This window comes from Eurosta solidaginis, chromosome 2 (genome assembly GCF_040869045.1).
Source record: "Eurosta solidaginis isolate ZX-2024a chromosome 2, ASM4086904v1, whole genome shotgun sequence".
In the NCBI taxonomy this organism is placed as follows: Eukaryota; Metazoa; Arthropoda; class Insecta; order Diptera; family Tephritidae; genus Eurosta; species Eurosta solidaginis.
The window spans coordinates 183,084,607-183,111,155 of NC_090320.1; the positions used below are offsets into that span (position 1 = coordinate 183,084,607).

At 36.3% G+C, this 26,549-nt stretch overlaps 1 protein-coding gene across 1 annotated transcript in view; it reads left to right on the top strand.

Annotated features, from left to right (window-relative positions):
* The first annotated feature begins 660 nt into the window (after window positions 1–660).
* LOC137240378 (uncharacterized) overlaps window positions 661–26,549 on the top strand; it is a 31,679-nt gene continuing 5,790 nt past the window's right edge. Inside the window, exon 1 of the mRNA XM_067766534.1 lies at window positions 661–811. The gene's annotated coding sequence lies outside the window, so the exon portion shown is untranslated. The remainder of the gene's footprint in view (window positions 812–26,549) is intronic.

Here is a 26,549-nt window from a genome sequence, read left to right on the forward strand (position 1 = left end):
GCAAAGCAACATCAAAATTTTAGAAATAAGGTTTTTCAATTAGAAGAAATTTTTTCTAAGCGGGGTCGCCCCTCGGCAGTGACTGGCAAGCGCTCCGAGTGTATTTCTGCCATGAAAAGCTCTCAGTGAAAACTCATCTGCCTTGCAGATGCCGTTCGGAGTCGGCATAAAACATGTAGGTCCCGTCCGGCCAATTTGTAGGGAAAATCAAGAGGAGCACGACGCAAATTGGAAGAGAAGCTCGGCCTTAGATCTCTTCGGAGGTTATAGCGCCTTACATTTATTTTTTATATTAAATTATACTAAAATTTATTTTTATAATAATTTTTTACAGATTGATAGCGATTTTGCGAATATTTATGAGCAGAAGCAAAATCTTTTATTAGAAAATTGGCACTCATTTGTTGAGAAAGTGACTACCATATTAAAACGTACAATCAAAGATCCTTTCACCTTGGCTTTTCTTCATAAAATAGACCCTTTAGAAAAAGGTTAAAGATTAATTTAAAACTTATTGAATATGTGTGGTTATAAATGTTTATATTCTTTTTTTTAGATATCGGTGATATTATCATTTGCCTTAGTCTACCAGCTCTTCTAAAACCGAAAAACAGAAACTGTAAAAAGAAAACGACAATATCTAACTAGAGGGACTCATTTTTGTGTTACGCAACAAGCCGACTGGAGTTACAGCAAAAAATCAATTCAATCACGGATGAAGTTTATGGACAGAATATAAAACTGCAGCCGTTTTTGTGTGCGATCGGTGATGACATCATCGATTTAAAAGAGTTTTACGTTTATTTCGCAGGTATATATTATAAATTAAGAAACATTGTTAAAAGCATTGATATATGTTTCAAAATATTTCATGTGTTGGATTTGAAATATCCACAAAATTGTGAACAAATATGGAATTTTGTAGACCAATTCTTTTTTAAAATTTCTAATACTAAAGACAGTTTTATATTTACAATAATTAATGATTTACAATGATTTGCTTTGTATGTAAAAAATAATTTTTAACTTGCGAACATTTGTTTGTTCATTTGAAATATTACCATCAGAAAAAACCAACTGATATTTTTGAATGTGGATTCATTAGTTGCCATCAAATTTTTACGGACTTTAAGTCGTTTCGCCGACATATGCGCAACACTAATCACAAATTTGAGCATAACGAAATATTAAAACAAAATTGTTCTTTAAATACACAATTATCGAAAGTTGATACCTGCTTTTCTTCATGTAAAACTCATGAAACAAAAGAGAAAAAAAAAAATTCTCAGGAATTTTATTTGCAACCATTATACGAAAATTCTCTTAAATTTACAATGAAAAAATATGTTACCAATTTTTATCCCCGAAATATTATATTGAAAAATGCATTTGTTTTGATTTTTGTAAGATGTATGGCACGGTTTATCTATCAAATATGTTTGTATGTTTTTTCCAACCTAGTATTATTATTTTCAAAATTAAAGAAGTTTTTAAGTTGGAGAATGAGGTGTATACGCTTTTACAGCAAGTTTCTGTAGTAAAATATGAAAAACATTTTATATCGTATATGCTAGGAGCAGAAATAAACAATTTTAAAGTCGTTCATTTAAAAAAAATGTCGTACCCACCAATAAAGGCACATATATTAAATAAGAATATGTATGTGAAACTTAAATATTATTTCTAAACATTTTGTAAAAAGCTTTATTAATAACAATTTAAATCAATGTACATATATATATGAAAAATTATTTTACTGAGTAAACCATTTACTTCTATAAAGGAAAAAATATCATAAAAGTAAGTATGATATAGACTCATATTAGTACTAAAATTAAGTAGTTTTATCTACTTGTGTTGAGGCCATCATATCTTTAAAATTGCAAAAATTTTAAGTATCACTTATACTTGAATTGAGGAAAAATATTTCTTTGTTTAAAGTACAATTGTTACTAAAGTTAAAGAAATATTTACTTGGCCTATGCTTATTCAGCTTAAGTAAATGATATCCTTTATTCGAGTACGATAATGCTTTAGTGCAATTTTGTTCCCTTCTTGTCCTTAAATTTATATGGGGCTTCCTAATTTTTAGGAAAACCTTTTTTTGAGTGTAGTTTGCTACTGAAAATATAATTAGAAAAGTTTTTGGATGCTTCCACGATGGCAAAAGCTTTTTCAAACCGCAATATATATATACTCTTCTTTTTTTAGTAGGGTGCATCTTAATTGATTATTCTGATTTACTGTACTTGAATCATGGTTTGGCACAGTGTACAATAATTAAAATTTAGTTGTAATATATAAATATACCATGTCAATAAATACAATTTAAATTAAATTTTTCTTTGCTTTATTCCATAACTAGCCTTTACCCGCGGCCCCGTCCGCAAGGAGAAAATGAGATATATGGGCTATTCACATTAGCCTGCTTATCAAGTTATCTGCTTACAAATTTTTTTCTGTCTAATGCATTTTATTTTTGTAATTTAGCAAAAAAAAGAACTAAATGAGCTGATAACCTGATAGGATCCCGAAATTATCCAGAAAAAGCCACGAAATGATCCCGACCCTATCGCGGACGGATCCCGAAGGGTTCCATAACTATCCCGAAACAGTAACAAAAAAAATCTCAAAATGACTCCTATGGCATCCTGTACGGATCCAGAAATGACCTCGGAAGGGTCCCCAAATGATCCCAAATAGTCCCGAAATGACCCTGATGGATCCGGCAAAGCATCAAGAAATGATGCCGGAAAGGACACCAAATGATCCCGAAAAAGTGCCGAAATGATGCCGACGGGATCCCGAACGGATCCCGAAAACCATCCAGAAATGATACCAAAAGAGTCCCTAAATTATCCCGTATTAGTCGAGAAAAAGTCCCAAAATGACCGCGACCGAATCCCGTACGGATCCCGAAAACCATCTAGAAATGAATCCGGAAGGTACACCAAATAATCCCCTAAGAGTCCCGAAATGACCCTGAAGGGATCCCGGACGGATCCGGAAAACCATGCAGAAATGATACCGAAAGGCTCCCCTAATGATCCCGTATTAATCGAGAAAAAGTCGCGAAATAACCCCGACGGGATCCCGGACGGATCCTGAAAAATATCCAGAAATTATACCGGATAGGTCCTCAAATGATCCCGTAATAGTCCCAAAATGAACCTGACGGGATCCCGCAAGGATTCCGAAAACCATCCAGAAATGATGCCGAAAGTGTCCCCCGACGGGATCCCGGACGGATCTCGAAACCCATCCAGAAATGATGCCGGAAGATACCCCAAATGATCCCAAAATAGCCCCGAAATGGCCCCGACGGGATCCCGGACGGATCCCGAAAACCATCCAGAAATGATGCCGGAAGGGACGCAAAATGGCCCCGAAAAAGTCACGTAATGATCCCTGGAATCATCAAAAATTTATCTCTCAAAGGTACGCAAATGATCCCGAAAATACCCCGACGGGATGTCGTACGGATCCCGAAACCCATCCAGAAATGATGCCGGAAGGGTCCCCAAATGATCGCGAAATAGTCCCGAAATGATCCCGGACGGATCCCGAAAATTATACAGAAATGATCCCGAAAAAGTTCCGAAATGACTCCAGCGGGATCGCGGACTGGTGCCGAAAACCATCCAGAAATGATCCCGGAAGGGTCTCGGTATGACCCTAACGGGATTACAAATAAGGTGAAGCTAATTATAAAACCATGTTAATAAGGCAGCAGGCGCATTGGAGCGATGAAACGTTACAAAGAAACATACAGGTAAAGCTAATAAAAGCGTGCTAATAAAAACTATTGAAGGAGGGTGGATGGCGGGAGGAGACGGAGAGCACCACCGATCGTTTTTCCAAAATTGTTTAGTTCTCGATCTGTATGAGCCAGATACCAAAAACTATTGATTTAGAACATTTATATTGAGTTATAACAATTTATAGATTTTGCTCCAGAGGGGGTGAGGGGAAGGGAGGTGAGGAGATGGAGGGTGTCACTGCTCACTTTGTAAGCCCTCGACTTATTTGACCTATTGAGTTTGTAATATTGGTGGTCAGTAAAGGTAAAGTCATAATGTGTAAAAATCATTAAAAAGTAATTTTTCGAAGGGGTCGTGGGACCACCACCCCCTTTTCATGTTCGAAAAAAATTTCGATAGTAGACTGTTGTCTGTGTCCCAAATTTCATCAAAATCCGTGTAGTCGTTCTGGCGTAATTCAGTCACAAAGATGAAAAAATATAATAATTAAACTTTAACTGTACCTAGGGGGCGGGGACCTCCCCTTTTTTAAAAGTATATAGCTAGTGGATACTTCTAGACTATTGGCTATATGTGTGCCAAATTTCATCCAAGTCCGTCCAGCCGTTCTTACGTGATTGAGGCACAAAGACAAACGTCTGGACATACAAACATCCAAACATCTAAACATCCAAACTTTCCCATTTATAATATATATTAGATTAGATTATTTATCTTTATTTTTATTTATTTCTATACAAGATGTATCAATATAGAAGTATTATAATAGAACGTTGTCCCTTTATGCACCTGTGCAACAAGTTTGCATGGGTGGGACCATAATTAATTTAACGCTGCGAAATAGTTTTCAAAATTTCGCCTTATTTCATCTTTGGCATATTTCTTTCGCTTGAAGTTGACGTATAATTGCTTCCTATTATTTGGTCAATTTCAGCATCCGAAATCGCGTCAAAACTAATTTTTGTGTGCATATTTTGGGTTCGTAAAAGATTATGCACACATATGCAAGCGAGCACTACTTGAACGGCTGCAGCTGGAGCTCGGTGTATGGCAGAAAAGAAAACAAGGAAACGATTTGCCAGAATTCCAAAAGTGTTTTCGACAACACGCCTGTTTCTCGAAACCATGTAATTATATTTAATTTCGGAATCTGTAAGTCGCAGATGAGAGTGAGGCTTCATCAAATACTACTTGAGAGCAAATGCGTCATCGGGTAATAGTACATACGGTGATAAAGTTGATGATAACGGAAGAAAAATTGGAGGAGGTATTTTAACTTCATTTCTTTCTATAGCGTATTTCAATTCCGAGTTTAGCCAAATTCCGGCGTCTCCTACTCTTCCGTTAACACCTACATCTGCATAAATAAAACGGTAATTGGCATCTGCGACTGCCATCAACACAAATGAATGATATCCTTTATAATTAAAGTATGTAGATCCACTTTTCCTCATCGGCAGTATCTTACAATGCTTCCCTGAAAAGTGTCATTGTAGCTTGTAATTGAACTCTTTAATAATAAATATATTTTGATTTACCATCTAAAGCACCGATGCAATTCGGAAATCCCCGCATTTCATAAAAATCCTTCGCAATATTCAGCCAGTCCTCTTCCGTTGCTGGAAATTTTAAATACTCCTCTTTTAAAGCTAAATATAGGGCAGGAATAGATTCCTTTAAATTTTTTGAAATTGTCGATTGCTGAATGCGGAATGGCAATTGAAGAGACATTTGGCTTTCACCTACGATGGTAAAAAGTTGTACAACATTTCAAGGGGAAATCACACACACTGCTTCTGAACGAACAGGTGGTTGCGTAAAAATGACACCTTAAACTGGAAGCGCTATTTCGTTTGGGGTTTTATACTACATATATAGCCAGAGCGCGCTACCATCACACCCACACCATGCCGGCTTACATCGAAACCGATCAATTATTTCTGTCAAAATTGGTTATATTCGGAAAAGATCTCAAAACAAATACCAAGTTAGTTCAGAATTTATCCCAAAAACTACACCCAAAAAGTCGTAATTTCCAAGTGATCCGCAAAAGTGGTCGCAGATTGATCCCGAAATAATCTTTGTTAATTCCAGAAATATAAGACTTGCTTCCCCCAGTAAAACCTCAATCCGTCGCCAAAGACCCCAAGTAGTCCACATTATCAGCATAAAAACCCAAATGAAGTGCTGGTTTTTAGTAGTTTTTATGCTATGTTCTGTTAGTTACCAGTGGACAAATAACGCAGGTCAATTGTAATCGTTCTCCTGGCCCAATACAGCTTCTCATTTTTGTATCTTTTTTCGTGATGTACGGACGCACTTTTTCCAGCAGCATCTCGAACTGAGCAGGAGTCATTCGTAAGATGTTTCGATATAACTTGCTGTCTTCGCACTGAATTTCCCTAAATAGCTTACACCTAAATCTTACGACGAAAATAAAGTATAAATATAATGCAAGTAAATTCCTATTTAAGGTATTGTAGTTTACAATTCTTTGCTGCTCTCCCCATTCCGATGGATGTCCGGCAAGGTAAGCGCGCGAAACTGCAACCCTAGTAAAAAGAACGTGACTTGGCGAGGCAACTCAACCCTAGAATCCCTCATGTCAGGAATCTTGAGTTGGATATTATGCGAGTGGTAAATGAACACAAACTTGCCAAATGGGAAGAACATATTAAGAACTGTAGCCTCTCTGCTGGTGTCGGTTAATTCTGGTCAACCGTCAAATCTTTGCCTAGCTGGAAAAAAATACAATGCTGAAAAAATGCGCTAGCGCTTTCTGCCGGTAATTCATAGTGCATCATTCAATAGACAAGGCTATAAGTCCTACAAATAGACGGACACATAAACAAAAGCACGCCCATTACCGACACCACCACAGAGGCTACCACATCCATGTATATTGTATATTTCTTCTTTGTATTCTTGCAAACTACATTATTAATTAATAAGTTTAGGGCTTACCCTCTGTTTCTCTTTTTAAAAGCCATTGTGCGGCGTATTTCTTTTTCTTCAGTTTCTGTTTCCCTCTTATGGTAAGAGTGGAAGCCTGCAACAAACAATTTGTTGCAATATTTAAAATTTCCAACTCCATTATTTTTTATTTATTTAGTTTTAATTTATCAAAATAAAATGTATTGTCAGAAAAAAATGAACGAAAATATCCAAGTGTCACAAAATATAAAGAAAAAACGGCCGAATGTCAAAAAAACCTATCGAAATACAAACTGGCTAGTTTGTTTTTAACAGCCTAGATTGTATTTTCTTTGTATTTCGATAGTTTTTTCTTACATAGCTTGCCCGTTTCCACTTACACCAAAATTATATGTTCCATTTCTTTCGCACAAAATACAGGAAAAAATACAAGAAAAATACAAGAAAATAAAGTAGTGTCATATAGGTATTAAATTTGGTTAACATATTACAAATTATTACGACTTTATATTTTTTAAATACAACCGAAAATTTATTTAATTAAATAAAACATAATTTACAATCTTCACGTAACACTCTTTCTTTATACAACACATTATACCAGAGCCGGCCACACAAATACTAAAACAATTGTATAAGTGTGTGTAAAAATTGAGTGACAACTCCCCACAGTGCGCTCAAAGAAAATGTGACTGCGAAGTACGAAATTAAAAAGGACTCTGATTATTTGATTTCAAGCTAATCCTAACAATATTTACTTATATTCATATAACTTAGAACGTGGAGGTCGAGCTAGCCGGATAAAACTTTTTTATAAAAGAAGGTATGGTGTTTCTTCAATGCAAAATTTACTTAAAAAATCACCTTTTCATTAAGAAAGAACTATAAAACAAAGTAAATGTAAAGATAGAAATATATATTTTCAAAACATAAAGTTATTCAATAAAATCAATTGTATAAAAATTAATAAAACTAAGTAGAACGTATAAAAAGTTACTTATATTAAATTGTCAATATTTATTAATAATTAATTAATTATTATTAATTATTAATATTTAAATTGTCAATATTAATATGTATGTTCAAAGGAACTTAATAATACTAACTAAAACGTATTAAAAGTCACTTTAACATTGCAGCATCTATATATTAATACGCTAACAAAACTTCCATACAATCAATTGACAGGCTGTTTCGCATACTTAGCATACGTAAAATCATATAAAAGTTATATGAATCGATTCGTATTGATCAGTCGCAATGCATAGGCCTATTTTTGTTAATAAATATTACTCTATTTGTTTATAATTAATAGAAAAAGTTTTTTGTAAATTCGAAAATCTGTGCAAGAATCGAAATTGCCATCTGTAGGACGCATTATGTTCACAAACCCCCCTGAGTAAATAGCTCCAAATTCTCAATTGTTGCGTTGCTCAAATGTTTCATCTCTACATATATATATATTTGTACACGCCAAACGGTGAGAGAACTACTGCTTCGCTCATTTTCTGTTGAAATAAAATATTGTTTCCCATTGTTTCCAATTACCTATATTGGTTTGTACCAAAATCCTTAAAAAATTGTTCTAAAATAATTGTTAGCGCACAAAAAAACTTTAAAGAGAAGTAATAACTTAACCGGCCTATTTTTTTGGACAAATTTTACTTACACGTAAAAGCATAGGTCTTTATTTAACAGATTCTTTGTTTTTCATTTTAGGTGCTTTAAAAAAAATTAAATCAGAAATAATGAGTCAACTTTTGTTCAAACTCACTAAATTTATTTATTTATAACAATTAATTACAAATTTTACCCAAATGTTTTTTGCATTTCCAGATTTTATGCCCATTTTAGATATAGCACGTCTTATAGTGAACAAAAAATAAATAAATTTGCTACAAAGATATTACATTAAAATTTGTATATTGTCTTTTATGCTAATTTATTTTGATATTTCTTATTTTATTTTATTATATTATCTTTTATTTCAACTTATTTTATTATTATTTAAATGCAACTTGATTGAATCGGAACATTTCACGTTGTATATTAAACGAAAAAAAACGACCCAAAAACGTTTTCGATTTTAGGTCGAAATATTGCATAGGCAGTATATTACCCACTATATTTATTATTAGGCTAACTTTGTTTTATTATATGCCCATTAATCGGATGCTTAGATCCCATAATCATAATTTGTTTATGTCGCTTAAAATTATGAAATCAATTTTATTTTAGTAAATATGTTTGCGTGAATAATTTCAATGTTTTTGTTTCTTTTTCTTTTTTTTCTAATTTATTCTGCTTTGCTATATCTTAGTATTATATCGTTCACAGACGATATTTTATGGTAGATATGGTCATATATATTCATCTCCATTTCATGAATATGAATGTTTACAAATTTAATACAAATTGGGAATCCCAACATTAAATATCCGAATATTAGAATCTTCATATTTCCACAATGATAACATTAAAACCCGGAAAAAGGTCCAAGTGCACTTATTGAATTTTTATATGGAACTGTTTATTCACATCACTTAATTTTTTCGCACTTTAAGTACTTTATTTTTTTTTCTTTCATTTAAATTTTTTTAGTAAACTCTGCCTTCTTTCTCATTACATAATTTTTTTATATTTTTATTTTTTATGAAGGTATCCTCTATTCTATTCGAAATTTTTGTTTTGTGTCACACTTATGTACATACTACATATGTATTTATACAAAATTAAACTCGGTAAAGCGCCAATTGCATACCTAACGGGTGGCGTGAAATAGGCTAAATTCCTTAAGCACGTTTCTTCGTTTTTAACTAAAAGTTCGTGTTTTTGAATTATGACACTATTGAAGCAAATGGGCGATATATGTATATGGGAGATATAGGCCTACTGGGGAACCGAGCACACAAAACCAACTTCGGTAGCGCCCCTACAGGGACCTCCCGGGTAGTGTGGAAAAACCTATTTTTCAATTTAATGTCAAGTAATTTCACTTTAATTCTATGTCAATTTCTTTTGATTTTACATATTTTTTATATTTTTGTTTAAGGAGCTCCATACCAAAAGGTTATAATTTGTAGAAAATTTAAGAAAATACAATAAAAATTACAATGTCTTAATGAAAAATTTAAGTAAGTTAGACCAGTTTGCTATATTTCCGCTCACTGCTTAACTATTAACGCATTATTTCACTACCCCCAACACTGGATGCATAGACTGAGTTGAAAAAAATAAGAGTTGGTCGAATTTCGACCACAGGCGATACTAGTATTGTTTTTATTATGTGCCCAAAAAGTAGCATGGACTTTTCCTTTTGCATTCACTGTTGATTTTAGTGAGTGGCAAGCGAAAGCAAACGATGGTGATCGCACATCGTTAGTGTCTGTGTGAAAATACGAACTCAAATTGCACAATGTGCAACTTTTGGCCGGCTCTGCATTATACTATATTTAAACGAATATGTAGTTAGTATTTCTTACACAGTCATAAAACAAAACGTTCCCTACAAGAAACGCTGACAGTTTTATTAATACACTCACACATGTAATTGACAATGCTGATCCTGCGATGACGTAAACATTGATACCCAAATTTATGTATGTTCCTTTGTTCGCTCACGCATGTCCGCATGTTCCCGACGACAGCCTATAATCATGAAAAAGGACTCAAACTGGGGAAGCTTCGGACACCTGGTACAGAACAAAAGAACATACAGCAGATACCATTATGCATGTGAGACAGATACATAATTCTCAACGGAATTTTATGTATGCGAGCACAGTTTATCCGATACTGACTGTCATATGACAATCAAATGATTATCACGGTTGTTTTGTTATTTTTTAAATTCCGCCATTTTCAACCGACGAAAACCATATAAAAAATAAGTTTAAAAAATGAAAAAGAGAGCATTTCAAAGCTCCATGCTAAAAGAAAAAAAATCGGAAATAATATTAAAAAATATCAAAAGCTGTCGGAATGTATGGGGCGCACTCAAAAAATTGATACGCGAAAAATAATAGTGGTTAGTGGTGATTTATTTTTAAATGTGTTTCCGCATGAGAAAAGCGCTCTTCTGTTGTTTTGTTATTTTCTGAATTTAAATTGAACATTCTGAACTCGAATTCTTATAAAACTATTTATTTTAAACAAATAAAAAACACGTATGCTTTTATCAGATACAAAATTAAAAACGTAATGAAATAAAGTAAATAAAAAGCAAAAAGCATTGTTTCATTTTTGGCGGAATATAACAATGGTCATTTATGATAGTATAACAGTCAAACCTGATATCTACAGTAAACTATCATTTATGACACTTTTTGATAGTTAGAGTGTCAGCGCTGATCCAGGAAAAGGAATGAGAGTGAGCAGTACGGCTATATCCTTAATCAGTCGGCCATGTTGGTGTATAAGAAGGAGACGAAAACTCACACGTACACAGTTGTTTACATCACATTTGCGCAAGTCCCCTTAAGTTCGTGATAGAAAGTTTGTATGAGGCGCTGATCGTTAGGTTGACATTGCTGACAATCAGATGATAGTCATATGATAGTCAGTATTCTTGTAGGGGTTGTTGCTACTTCGACGCTTTTGATACCACTGAAGGTATTGTTTACTATATAGTTTGGCAGCTTAAATAGAGCTTATGTTGCGAATCAAGGCGAATCCATACCAGGTGGTGGCAAAGCGAATTCAACCAATTTGCCGTACAAAAGAATGTCAAGTCAAAAGAAAATTTTCATTGATTTCGATTAACTGACATGCTGCAGTACAAGGCTTTGTATGGAAAATTATCAAGAAGAAGCAATCAGCTGATGGGATAACACCACCTCTACTGAATTCGCCTTGGTTGCGAATAGAGTGGAAGGCAGTGGACTAAGCAGTCGAATGTCATATAATGAAGGAATTGATGTTCGGAGTTTTTTCAAAATTTGCCCGAAATCCTGATTCACAAAAGGGGGTGTAGTTAAGTGCGAAAATGAAAAAATGTAGTTAGGTTTTGCTCCTTTTTTTGCAGGAGACTTTCATTTTAAAAATGTAATATATAAACCAATGTTCCTTCTATTACTCATTTTATCTATGGAGCTTCACATGCACTTTTTAAAAAACGTGCTTTTTATTTTTACGAACTTATTCCTGAATGAAACTAAATGAAACACGTTTTAATGTAAGCATTAATCATTATTCTTACTTCTTAAATGTTTTTCTTAAATATTAGAAATGTGTTAAAAGTAGCAGGACTAAAATAATATTGACAAATCTGATATGTCAAAATAATTTTATATAATAAAAATGATGGGAAAATTTTAGAATAGCACCCCCCGAGTTGGGGGTAAAACTTGGTATCAAATGAAAGAGGGAGTTCTCCCGATCACAAATATATATACATATTTTAAAGTGCGCAAACTTATAATTTAAAAGTTATTTGTTGTTAAAGTTTGCAAATTTAGCAAATTTCTATAGCACTTTAAATTACAATTTACATATCTTTCAAAACCTTAATCCACATACATATGTATATAAATTGGCAACGATAAACTTAAATTGCTTGTTTGTATATTTCACATTTCATTTTTGCATTGTTTTTACTTATTATAAATGTTTTTATTAAATCAATCGCGCTTTTGTAGCAACATGCACATTTATATATATATATATTTTATTGATGACATTACAAAGCTGTGCGGCCACATAAAAAAAAAAAAAAACAACAAATATAAATATTACCATACCACCTTTCAGTTAATAACGAAAAATGAAAATATATATTTTTACTACTCATTTTGAGAAGTTGAAACACTTTTCCGTGTAGGCGGCCTTCGGCCGCGCTTATAAAAATTAACCCTGGGCTACGCCATGCCAAGTCCGGATGTGTGGTATACCCGTGACTACCGCCACGGTGATGTCCTGCAGAAGGTTGTACTACGCAGAAGGACATAACCGTGGCTACCGCACCACACACCCGGACTTGGCATGGCGTAGCACAAGGTTATTTTTTATAAGCGCGGCCGAAGGCCGCCTATGCATAAAGGTGTTCTACGTAGAATTACTTTTCATGCCGCAGCCGGTGTTGGATCTTCTAACATAACAATAAATATAAGAGTTATAAGGTAATATCAGATCGTAAATAAGAGCTTTTTCAAATTGTTGGTAAATAAAGACTAGAAAAGTTAAAGATATATATACATCAGATGAAAGGTAATTTTATAGGTTATTTTTCGATTCTGTACTTGTTTCGTTTTTTAGATGTGGCAGCACAGATTTGTAATGTCATAAAATATATATACGTATACACATATAAAAGTTGTATAGAAATTTGCAAACTTTAACAACAAATAACTTTTAAATTATATGTTTGCGCACTTTAAGATATATATATTTGTGATCGGGAGAACTCCCTCTTTCATTTGATACCAAGTTAAACCCCGAACTCGGGGGGTGCTAAACTAATCGCTGCCAAAATGATTTAATAAATTGCATGTATTTTATACATATGCATTATATTTTAAATTTTCTCTAACTATTCGTTTTGTGCTGACTAAATTTTGCCTATGCATAACTTTCTTCGGCTATATAAGCTAACAATTCCAGGGGCCGTTTTCACCATCTTCGGTGAACGCTAACAAACACTTTATTTGAAAGAAATCGTTCAGTGATTCGTCAAATAAGGGTTACTTTAAAATAACGGACGTTACAAGTTCCCGTCACATGAGGAAAATGAAATACGACTATTTTTATAACATGAAGATAGATAGAAAATTTATTGGGTATTGCACTGCGGCCGTTGATCTATTGTACCCTCATTAGATTGCGTCGCGTTCCAGGAGGATATGTTCAACCGTCTCTCCGGATCGATCACGAAATCGACATGAATACAAAATCATGTTTTTTATTTAGTTGAACGGCGACAGAAAATCGGTTTTTTTTCTAAAATCCAAGAAATTTCAAGAAGAACGTAAGTTTTTAATTATTTGTGTGTTGCTTTGACGTTGGCGTTGGCGTTGCTTATGGATTGAAGCAATTAAAGCAGGTGTGTTCAAATCAGATGTAGACGCAACGCAAGTGCCAAAACGATGCAAAAGTCACCTTAAGCGTATTTGCTTTAGGTGTTATTTATCAATATTAATTAAAAATGGCCGACCACCGTGGTGTGATGGTAGCGTGCTCCGCCTACCACACCGTATGCCCTGGGTTCAAACCCAGGGCAAAGCAATATCAAAATTTTAGAAATAAGATTTTTCAATTAGAAGAAAATTTTTCTAAGCGGGGTCGCCCCTCGGCAGTGTTTGGCAAGCGCTCCGGGTGTATTTCCGCCATGAAAAGCTCCCAATGAAAACTCATCTGCTTGCAGATGCCGTTCGGAGTCGGCATAAAACATGTAGGTCCCGTCCGACCAATTTGTAGGGAAAATCAAGAGGATCACGACGCAAATTGGAAGAGAAGCTTGGCCTTAGATCTCTACGGAGGTTATCGCGCCTTACATTTATTTTATTTCTTTTTTTTTAATTAAAAATGGTAGATCTCCTAAAAAGTTGAACTTAGGCAAGACACAAAAGAGGCGTAGCTTTGTAGACGCCTGCAAAATATGGCATGCAGCCAAGATCTCTCTACACCCCAAGATTGCTTATGCTGTGCCTAATACGCGTCTATGAAGCTCCGCCTCCTGCCGATCTTCACTTAGATTATATTTCAAAGACATTCTTTTTAGCTTTAAAGTATGTTCATAATATTCGTGTACATGTCTACTACTATGGCAGTCATTTGCATACTACTATTTCATTATTTAAAAAAAAATTAAGTTCGGAAAAATGCAACCTTATCTCGTGCATTCTCAAACACGGTTGCCACACCATATTGTCATTTGGGGCCAAAATTTATCGAAAAAAGGACAAGACCTCAAAAAAAAAGGACCAAATTTTAATTTTATTTTATTGGTAACAAACAATTGCGCAAGTTACTAGAGTATCGTTTTTGTTGTAAAAAGCGAAAATTGTAGGATGTTTCAGGGACACCCCTTTTTATACTCAGTTGAGCAGAGCTCACAGAGTATATTAAGTTTGATTGGATAACGGTTGGTTGTACATATATAAAGGAATCGAGATAGATATAGACTTCCATATATCAAAATAATCAGGATCGAAAAAAAAATTGATTGAGCCATGTCCGTCCGTCCGTCCGTCCGTTAACACGATAACTTGAGTAAATTTTGAGGTATCTTGATGAAATTTGGTATGTAGGTTCCTGAGCACTCATCTCAGATCGCTATTTAAAATGAACGATATCGGACTATAACCACGCCCACTTTTTCGATATCGAAAATTTCGAAAAACCGAAAAAGTGCGATAATTCATTACAAAAGACAGCTAAAGCGACGAAACTTGGTAGATGAGTTGAACTTATGACGCGGAATAGAAAATTAGTAAAATTTTGGACAATGGGAGTGGCACCGCCCACTTTTAAAAGAAGGTAATTTAAAATTTTTGCAAGCTGTAATTTGGCAGGAACGTTACTCCAATTACTATATGTACGCTTAATAAAAATTAGCAAAATCGGAGAAGGACCACGCCCACTTTTAAAAAAATTTTTTTTTAAAGTAAAATTTTAACAAAAAATTTAATATCTTTACAGTATATAAGTAAATTATGTCAACATTCAACTCCAGCAATGATATGGAGCAACAAAATACAAAAATAAAAGAAAATTTCAAAATGGGCGTTGCTCCGCCCTTTTTCATTTAATTTGTCTAGGATACTTTTAACGCCATAAGTCGAACAAAAATTAACCAATACCTTTGAAATTTGGTAGGGGCATAGATTTTATGACATTAACTGTTTTCTGTGAAAATGGGCGAAATCGGTTGATGCCACGCCCAGTTTTTATACACAGTCGTCCGTCTGTCCTTCCGCATGGCCGTTAACACGATAACTTGAGCAAAAATCGACATATCTTTAATGAACTTAGTTCACGTGCTTACTTGAACTCACTTTATCTTGGTGTGAAAATGAACGAAATCCGACTATGACCACGCCCACTTTTTCGATATCGAAAATTACGAAAAATGAAAAAATGCCATAATTCTATACCAAAATCGAAAAAAGGGATGAAACATGGTAAGGTAATTGGATTGTTTTATTGACGCGAAATATAACTTTAGAAAAAACTTTATAAAATGGTTGTGACACCTACCATATTAAGTAGAAGAAAATGAAAAATTCTGCAGGGCGAAATAAAAAACCCTTAAAATCTTGGCAGGTATTAAAAATATAAATAAACTAGCGGTATCCAATAGATGATGTTCTGGGTCACCCTGGTCCACATTTTGGTCGATATCTGGAAAACGCCTTCACACCACTCCCTTTTAAAACTGTCATTAATACCTTTAATTTGATACCCATATCGTACAAACTCATTCTAGAGTCACCCCTGGTCCACCTTTATGGCGATATCTCGAAAGTCCACCTATAGAACTAAGCCCCACTCCCTTTTAAAATGCTCATTAACCCCTTTCATTTGATACCCATATCGTGCAAACAAATTCTAGGGTCACCCCCGCTCCACCTTTATGGCAATATCTCGAAACGGCGTCCACCTATGGAACTAAGGATTACTCCCTTTTAAAATACTCATTAACACCTTTCTTTTGATACCTTTATGGCGATATCTCGAAACGGCGTCCACCTATAGAACTAAGGCACACTCCCTTTTAAAATACGCATTAACACCTTTCATTTGATACCCATATCGTACAAACGCATTCTAGAGTCAACCCTGATCCACCTTTATGGATATATCCCTAAATGGCGTCCACCTATAGAACTATGGCCCACTCCCTCATCAAATACTCTTTAATGCCTTTCATTTGATACACATTCCAGGGTTTCCCTCGGTTCATTTTCCTACATGGTTATTTTCCCTTATGTTGTCACCATAGCTCTCAACTGAGTATGTAATGTTCGGTTACACTCGAACTTAACCTTCCTTACTTGTTTTAATAAAGGTGACACTTGGCTTTAATTCAAACTACACAAACAAAAATAAAGTGTACATTTAAGTATCACATTTTCAAATTTGTAGGATAAGACTATGTCTTTCACCAATCTAACGAACCTAGTTTTGCTTGATTGCAATGAAATGAAATGTATAGCGCAGTTAGGTTTTAGTAAGGAACGGTTAAAAAATTTGTGTTGTGGCAAACTCAATAAACCTGAAATGAAACTAAGCAATTGTGTTAATGCTATTTTTATAGATACTTTCATTTTCATTCACAGTTTAAACTTCATACCAGAGCCTAGATTCAGTAAGTGTGAGTTTTGAACCCAGACTAAAAATGAAGCGTCTTAAAAGTTTCAACTCTATAATAATTAAATACCGATCGAAATATCTAAACACTAAAACAAGTCTTTTTCTGATAAGTGCGTTGTTTCATCAAAAATTAATGACAATGTGTTTGTCCGAACATTCAACACTTCATTTTTAATGCCTCGCCTAAATTGTCTCCCAAGTGAAAATCATTGTTCTGCTACATTTTATTGATAGAGCAATTTTCGTGGTAAGAATTCCATTAGAGTAAATTGAAAATTATTTGCGGCAATTTTTTTAGCAGTGTTTTGAATTTTTGTTTCAGTGAAAAAGAAATAAAAGTGTCAAAACCGTGCCGTAAAAGAACCAAAATTGAGAAAAAGGGACCAATGGTCCATATAGGGAAGGAAGGGAATGGACTGAAGTGGCAACCGTGTTCTCAAATGCAAGCTTCCACATCAAATACATATACATATAACTACTTCGACATTACGAAATACATTGTCGCGTTGTGAGGCTAAGTATTTTTGCATAAAAGCTTTTTGTCCACCACAATACCACTTAAGTATAAAATTTCACAAAAATAATAAATTTTTTCGAAAAATCACACAGAATATCTGCAGTAATTGTTTAAGAATTTAGAAACAATGAGAATGACAAATACGAACGTGTATGAAATGTAATGTCAAAACGTATCTGCACATGGTTGTATTTATATGCACGAAAATGCTTTAAAATCGCATAAAATTGTTAAAATAAAGTTCAAAAATAAATGATAAAAACTTTAATATAAATAAAAAGATTATTTTAATAACAACAAAAACGCCTTATATATATCAATTAGTAAGGTTTATCTCATTTTAAAATTTAAGCTAAATAATCTAAAGTTTTTTTTGGAATTGAGTTGAGAACTGTGCGTGTGAATGTGCGAATTTCACCGATCAGCTGTTAGTTGCGCTACTTGGCAAAATTTACTATGACTGAAGGTTTCGCTTTTATTTTGAGCTTACAACTAGAGGTGGGACTTTTTCTGTGAAAAAATCAGAGGTATACCCAATCCAAAATCAAGAAGCGGAACAGTAGGAGAAGTGCTTATTGGGTTGCAAGGTACGGTGTAAGATGGATAGTTACCCATTGCGAAGAATTGACGACACTCGCAAAACTAGCGGTATCACCCTTCGCTGCTTCCAAACTGCGGTCTCGACTTAAATACTTTCTTTACTGATGCGTCTTCGTCAATTCGCAAAACATGACCTAGCCAACGAAACCTTTGGGTTTTTATTCGCTGCGCTATTGTTATATCAGCGTAAAGCTCATCATTATACCTCCTTCGATACTCGCCGTCGGCAGTTCCGGAGAACTTTTCTCTGGAAAACTCCAAGATCCATCTCATCTTCCTTCGACACCGTCCATGATTCCGAACCATTCATCAGGACAGGTATGATGAGCTACTTGTAGAACGTGATTTTTGTTCGTCTGGAGAGGACTTTACTTTTCAATTGCCTTCTTAGTGCAAAGAAGCATTTATTGGCAAAAGTTATTTTCCGTTTGATTTCTACCCTGACATTGTTTTTGTTGTTAATGCTGGTTCCCAAATATACAAAATCATTCACAGCATCCAATTTATATCCGTCAACAGTGACGTAGCGGTAAAGGCGCGAATGCGTTGCTTCTTTCTTGGATGAAAGTACTTCGTCTTGTCCTCTTTTACCGCAATACTCACTTTTTGCTTCTTTATCCAATCCCGAAAAGGCAGAACTCACATCGCGTTTATTCAGACCAATACTATCATATCATCAGCATATACCAGTAATGGTACGCTCTTATAATATATTGTATTATCACGTTTTAGTTCTGTTGCTAGAACTATCTTCTCCAACATTATATCCTCGTTTGGTTTCGGATGAATCGGAGAGGTATTGCTAAACGTCATTTGACAGAGCCTTATACTAGGTTCAAACACATACCAAATTGGCAATTTATACTATTTGGGCAATTTATTACGCAATTTGTCATATAATAAATTGTAATAATAAATTGCCAATTTAAACAAAATTGCGTAATAAATTGTTTCAAACTGCAAATGCAACATTGTAAAGTGTGTTTATTGAGTATATTTTAACGTCAGTTACGCATGGCTGAACTATGTGGTTGGCTCATCTCATCAGCTGATTTTATGTCTTTCATTTCACTGGAGTAGGGATTGTCAAAAGAAGATGGCAAACTCAAAATGAAACCAAAACATTGAACACATTTTCTTACAACACACAAAAATTTCAAAGTTTTATGTTTTCATTCCATTTCATTCGCCTAATAATGTGCGTGTTCATTTTGACAGTCTGAACAAAGGTATGTTCTTGCTGTAGAGATGAGCCAACCAGCTATCAAATTACTATTGTGTAAGCTAAATCGAGTTGTATGAACAGCACTCAATTCAAATCTAAATTTCCTCAATTTATTTTTCTGTTTGAACATAGTATTATTACCTTTGCAGCGTATCTAAATTCAGACACATCAGCATTCAAACAACCTCTTTTTGAGCTGTCAAATGCTGTTTTGAAGTCGACGAAAAGATAATGAGTGCCGACTCTTTTCTCGTTAGTCTTCTCCAGGATCTGGCACATCGTGAAGATCTGTACGATAGTAAATTGTCAGTTCTGCAGCCGCAGTGATAAGGCGCAATTAGTTTGTTGAAAATGGACGTCAGTCTCTCGCACAGTATGCTAGAAAGAACCTCTTACTTACTTAATTGGCGCTTAACCGTTTAAATGGGTTAAGTTAGGTTGAACTGGCCGGTCCATGAGGACCTCACATAGACTGAATAAGTCCGTAGTGTTACCAGAAGTTTGTTTTAACGACCAAACTGAAAAACCCTATCAATACCAGGACTTATTTTATAAAATAACTCAGTCCTCTTGGCATATACTAGAAGCTTCCTAGGATTTAAGCCACTCGCTGCTTCTAGAGCTGACAGCTGTATCACTCCTAATAGCTGGAGTCTTAGCCTGGCAAGCGCAGGGCAAGAGCACAGAACGTGCTCGATCGTTTCCTCCTCCAGCCCGCACATCTGATATCACTGACCAAGCCTAATTTAAAGGCATGTGACGCCAGAAGGCAGCGTCCAGTCAGAATACACGTCATGAGTTTACAGTCCTATCTTTTTAATGATAGAAGCAACTTTGTTAGTCTAAGGTTGTAAGAACTGCACATAACCTTCGACACTTTACAGCGCCGCGCTTGAACCCACGCCTTTCCTGCTACGGCTACTATTTCCGCTTGGAAAACGCTACAGTAATCCGGCAGTTTCCGGATCAGCACAGTATACCGCAGACCCTACTCCTTCCACTACTTTGGAGCCATCTGTGGACACATGTATCGCCTCGTCCGCCATTTGAGCACCTTTGCGCCAACCGTCCACCTCTATTGTGGCCTTAAGATCGCCCTCGAAGCGCAGATAGGGAATCAGGTAGTGTGGTCGTCTTGTGATTGATTACGCTATACTACTATGGCCATATGGTCGGCGCTCAAGCTGCCCCGAGGCACCGAACCTGGTTGTAATTGTTAACGCTATGTTCTTTGCAACCAGGTCTACAGGTGGAATGTGCAGAATGGCATACAGTGCAGCTGTCGGGGTTGTTTTCAGGGCTCCCGTAATGCTAAGCATTGATAGTCTGCATACTGCTCAAATTTTTTGAGGTAGGTTGCTTTTTGTGTGGCTTTCCACCAAACAAGAACTCCATAGTATAGGATAGGGCTTACAATCGCTGTAAAAACCCAATGAGAAGGAGAGGGTGATAAGCCCCACGTACACCCCAGCATTCCTTTACATGCATAAAGTGCCGTTGAAGCCTTCTTCATCCTCTCCTCCACGTTGAGCTTCCATGACAGCATACTGTCTAGGATGATTCCTAGATACTTCTCCTGTAGGGCTACCCCTCCTAACTTAGGCCTGATACAATTTGGGACCTTGTACCTCTTTGTAAACAAGACCATAACCGTCTTATCCGCGTTGACTTTCAACCCGACATTTGATGCCCAGGTATGAATATCCGAAACGCCCGATCCATCAAAGAGCTAATCGTTGGAAGGCACTTTACACTTATGACAATTGCAACGCCATTCGCGTAAGCTGTAAGTTTTACGGGTCCCTCATCAAAACGCCTGAGCAGTTGGTTGTTGACCAGCGTCCACAGCAGAGGTGATATCACCTCTCCCTGCGGCGTTCCCCTGTCCACTAATACGTGGCCTCGTACAGTCCCCATTGTGATGTAATCTTCCTGCAATTTAACATGCAGCCAATCCGTCTGGTTAAGGCTGGATGTACTTTAATGTAATTAAGACCATCCATAATCGCCCATTTAGAAACATTATTGAACGCCCCGGCAATGTCTAAGAAGACTCCTAGAGCATATTCCTTATATTCCAGAGCTTTCTCTACGCTTATTACCATAGGGAAATGCGGTGTCTACCGACTTGCCTTTGGTGTACGCATTTTGTGTTGAGGAGAGCAGCTTTTCATCCACGTTGGACTTTAATTACAGATCTATCAGCTTCTCAAAGGTTTTGAGCAGAAATGATGTTAAGCTAATGGCTCTATAATCTTTGGGATACACGTGACCGATCTTCCCCGCCTTTGGTAGGAAAGCTACACGAGCAGTTCTTCAAGAGTGCGGTACATGATTCAGTCTTATGCACCCATCCAATATTATTTTAAGCCATTCCACGACCGCCCTACTTGAAACTTGTAGCATGGCCGGGAATATACCATCTGGGTCCAGCGATTTGAACTTAGAAAACGTCTTCACTACCCATTCGATCTTGGTATCGGTCAACAAGCCCGATACTACCCGCTCCGTGATCGAAGTGTGAGTGCTGTCTGCTGGCTCTTCTAAACCATCTCCCAATGGGAAATGTGTATCGAGAAGCACCTCAAGGGATTCCTCACTATTACGTGACCATTACCCGTTCTCTTTCTTTATTAGTCCCTGGACTATATTTCCCCTTGCTAGGACTTTTCTCAACCATGCTGTTTCGCTGGAGCACTCTATGTCCGTACAGAAACTTTTCCATGAGATTCTCTTCGCCCTGGACATTTGACGCTTGTAGATGCTCAGTAGATCCCTGTACTCGTCCCGACACGCTTCGCTTTCCGCAATCTTAAACATTTCCTTTACCTGTCTTCTTAGAAGACTCAGCTCATTGCTCCACCATGGCGGCTCTGCTTTTTCTCTGAATCTTCTTAGAGGGCAAGCTTTGTTATATGCAGTCATAAGCGTCCTTGTTAGGAATTCATTACACTCCTCCAGTTCTTCCACATTGGCAACCTCTTTGGGTTGTCCCATTTTAGTTTCTACCTGTTTCTGGAATTTAGTCCAGTTTGTTGACCTAGGGTTTCTAAAGGTTCCTCTCTTCTCTACCCTCTTTAGGGGGATACTGTAGCTGATATACGCATGGTCGGAGAAGGATGGTCTATAAGAACCATCCAATCATACCTTGATATATCACGTTCGGAGCTCAGTGTAATATCCAAAACATTGCTATATGTTGGACCAATGTATGTAGGGACATTTCCCCTGTTGGCTATCTGCAAATTGGTTTGCAGGATGTAACAAAATAGAGATTCGCCTCTCTCGTTCGTGTCTGCTCCTCCCCACGTATTTGCATCCGCGCCTATGACCAACAGCCCTTTGCGCCCTTCGTCCTGTACTAGCCTCTTGCACTCCATCGGTGGAACCTCCGCAGCATGGGCCTTGTAGCAGGATGTCAGGATAAGCGCCTGCTTATTCCTTTGCTCAACGGCCACCAATACGAGGTCCTCAGTAGTGTAATTAGGCAGTATATATGAATGCAGCTGTTTGCTTACCATGACTACAGCTCGCACCCGTCCTTCCGTTTCTGCATAGACGCCAAATCCGCTAAATCCAGAAACCTTTCCACCCGATTAGAGCCACGGCTCCTAGATCAGCGTCACGTTTTAAACGGGTATAGCCGTCACACAAGGCGTGCCAGTCGCCTCTTCGCTCTGCTAACTGAGGTCAATTGGTCACACCAAGGGAATTTAAATCGTTTTCCGCCTGGTCCTTCCAGCGGAGTGGGGGCCGCCCTCTTCTTCTGCTTCCATGGGCGGGTTCCGATAAAAAACACTTTCTTAGCCGTAGCCTCATCTTTAATTCGCATAACATGACGTAGCTATCGTAGCCGCTTCGTATTAATTCGATGGACTATGTTGATGTCTTCGTAAAGCTCATCATTAAATATTCTTCGGTACTCGCCATCGCCAACGCGTAGAGGTCCATTAATCTTTCGAAGAACTTTTCTCTTGAATACTGCCAGAGCCGCTTCATCTGATGTTGTCATGGTCCATGTTTCTGCACCATATACCAGAGCGGGTACGATAAGTGACTTGTAGGGCATGATTTTCGTTTGCCGAGAGAGGACTTTACTCCTCAATTACCTACCTAGTCCAAAGTAGCATTTATTAGCAAGAGTAATTCTTCGCTGGATTTAAGAAGTGACGAAATGAAATAACCTCATACGCAATAATAAACAGGTGGACTTTGCGGTAATTGGCGCGGTTTGTGGAATCATCTTTCTTGTGGATGCAGAGTACACTTAAGTTCCAATCTGGAGGCATGCGCTCATCCGACCATGTTTTGCATAGGAGTTGATGTATGCTTTTTAATAACTCTTCGCCTCCGTGTTTGAATAGCTCGGTGGATATTCTGTCATTACATACCGTCTTGTGATTTTTTAGCCGGGATATTGCCATTCTTATTTCGTCATATTCAAGTTACGGAAAGTGTTTCCATCATCATCGGCCATGGCATATCGGATTTATCTTCTCCTTCGCTAGCTAGCAATGGGGAGAAGTGTTCCCTCGACTTCTCTAGGTGTTTATTAACAAAAACAATGTCAGCTTAGAAATCAAACGGAGTCCGATGTATTCAACTATAAAATTATCTGCTGCAAAAGCTGCGAGCTTCAAAATTTTTACATTTTTACTTATTTGTTTTCGTTTATACTATTCTCAAAATTGTATAGTATATACGGATGGGAGCATGACACTAATGAACACTCTGAGAAGACTCATAACTGTAACCATCACAACCCAATCATATATTGGATGTTACGATCGCACTACTGACGAATGTCCACCAGTCTATACACATTACGATGATTTTCCAATTATTGGGCCTGCTTTGGATTATTTAATTTTCCATAAAAGAAGGCGGAAATAATCTTGAATTGAAAGTGTGCGGTGAGGCAAAGTTCACAAAATTGTAGTACGACGTATTCACCACTCCCTACAGCAAAATGTTGTTAACAACCACTGTCTGTATTTATTATTTTGTATAATTATTTGTACATGTTTATGCAGCTAATCTAATTTTAAATTTTACTCTCTAAAACTCGTCAATGTATTTTCAAGCTTTCATTGTCCGCAGCTGACATATTGTATGGTAATAGGCGCGTGAGAGGTTGGGTCATTATGAGGAATCATAAATTGTCAACATGCTATTTCATTTGAAAAATATTTCGTTCCGAATGTCGGCTATTGTCAAAAATTCGTTTGTTTGTGTGCATTTTTGGTCACTCCATTTTTGTAGGGTTTCAACGGGGTTACAGGCTTATGCCAGTTTGTGCTGGGATTATAATAATAATAGTTTGGCAGTTGCACAGTTATCGTTTGAGTGAAAGTGGTTTTCAGTCACTGAATGTAATACAGGCCCTGGTTTTGCTGGGTATGGTATGTCGCTGTTTTTACACAAATAATTTTGTTGCTGACGAGAAAAGCGGTCGGGTAGCGTGTTTCTTGCTCTCGGCGACTTGCTATGTGATGTATTTTTGGTTTTGTAAATTTTTTTTTAATTGAAGAACTTTTTTTGTTGATTTGGAACACACATATTTTCAATTTTAATTGATATTTCTTATGTTTCAAAATATAGAACGAATTGAAATAAATTTTCAAATTGTTGCTTAGAAAGAGTCGCCGTGTGTAAATATGATACGCAACTCAAGTTGGCCGATAATCCGAAACAAAAACTGTTGTTTGTAAATGGCTACCATGTAAAACTAAAATAACGTATTAAATGTGTAGGAATGTAGGGACGTGCTAATATACACAAACCAGAATTTGATATTTCCAATTTTCATTTGTTTATTAATTATTTTGTAAAATATTTCATAAATGAATTTATAAAATATTTATAAGTGCAGGTCCTGCACTGCAGGAGAACTGTGTTATTTTATTTTAATTATACATTGGAGTTATTGGCACTCAAAATTTCGGGAAAAGGCATTTTTGTTGTTAACGTTCTTGTCGTGTTGGACTGCGATGGTATTGCTGTAACTTCTCTTGTTGCTGTAGCTGCCACTGTTGTTGTAACTGCTACTGTCGTTGTAGCTGCTGCTGTTGTTGTAGCTACTACTGTCGTTGTAGCTGGCAACGTTGTTGTAGCTGCTTTTGCTACTATAGCTACTACTGCTGCTGTAGGTGTCACTATTGTTGTAGGTGCTACTGTTGTTGTAGCTGCTACTGTTGTTGTAGCCGTTCTGTGATATTTCATCAGAATGAACTTGTGGTTGTAGTTCCATGGGAAATAAATTCGTGTTGCTGGTCATTTTATCTCGATGTTACTTAACTTCTTAGGTTAAATGTATGTACAATATCTGCTGTACTATTTTTATATATCAGAGTCGGCGATATTGCTATCAATGTTTGTTTGTTCCATTTATTTATTTATCTGGTAGATACAATTAAACATATTTTTATTCAAGCTGGAAGTGATATCTATTACTCTCTGTGGTGTGTGCTCCCTTTAAACCTGGAAGAAAAAAAGAAGAAAACGGATTCTTTAAAAAGCAATAAGAGCCTTCCCATGAGCTATCCAGCTGCAGATCACTATCAAATTTTTTGCAACGATCCGGATCAGTTCTACCGACTTAACCGGTGGTAGCGCCTATCGTTTTTTTATATTCTACTTAAGTCAACTGAAAAATAGTTTATGTTTAGCATTGCTCATTCATTCATCGGTCTATCCGTCAGCCCTTGTCTCAGGGGTCATCAGTGGTCGTCATGACACATTTTTTTTTGCAATAACTTTCATTAAAGATATGTTTTGTAATGAAATTCAACACACCACTTCTTCTGAACGCGACTAAAACTCCTGTAAAATTAAACATAATCCTGTGATAATTAATACTTCCTTCATTTATAAATCTAAAATGCTAAAATTTTATATGATGGTTGACCTAAAAATTGTATTCAACTATCTTAAAAAAAAATGCGTGACTAGGCCTGCTAAGGCCGCTAGAATCTTTGAAAATCTTTCCATCGACTCCAACGAAGACGTTGTGATATTATTTATACCCATCTTTCCTTCGCTGTTTCCCGAAATATTTTTGTATCAAGCTCAAATTTAAGAGCCATAAAGCTACATGACTGTCACCCGATCGAAAAATACGGCACAGAGTACAAAAAATATTTAAAATATTACCAAAAATTTGGCGAGAGATGGAAGGTAAGCAATATTCAGAGAGTGCTCAGAT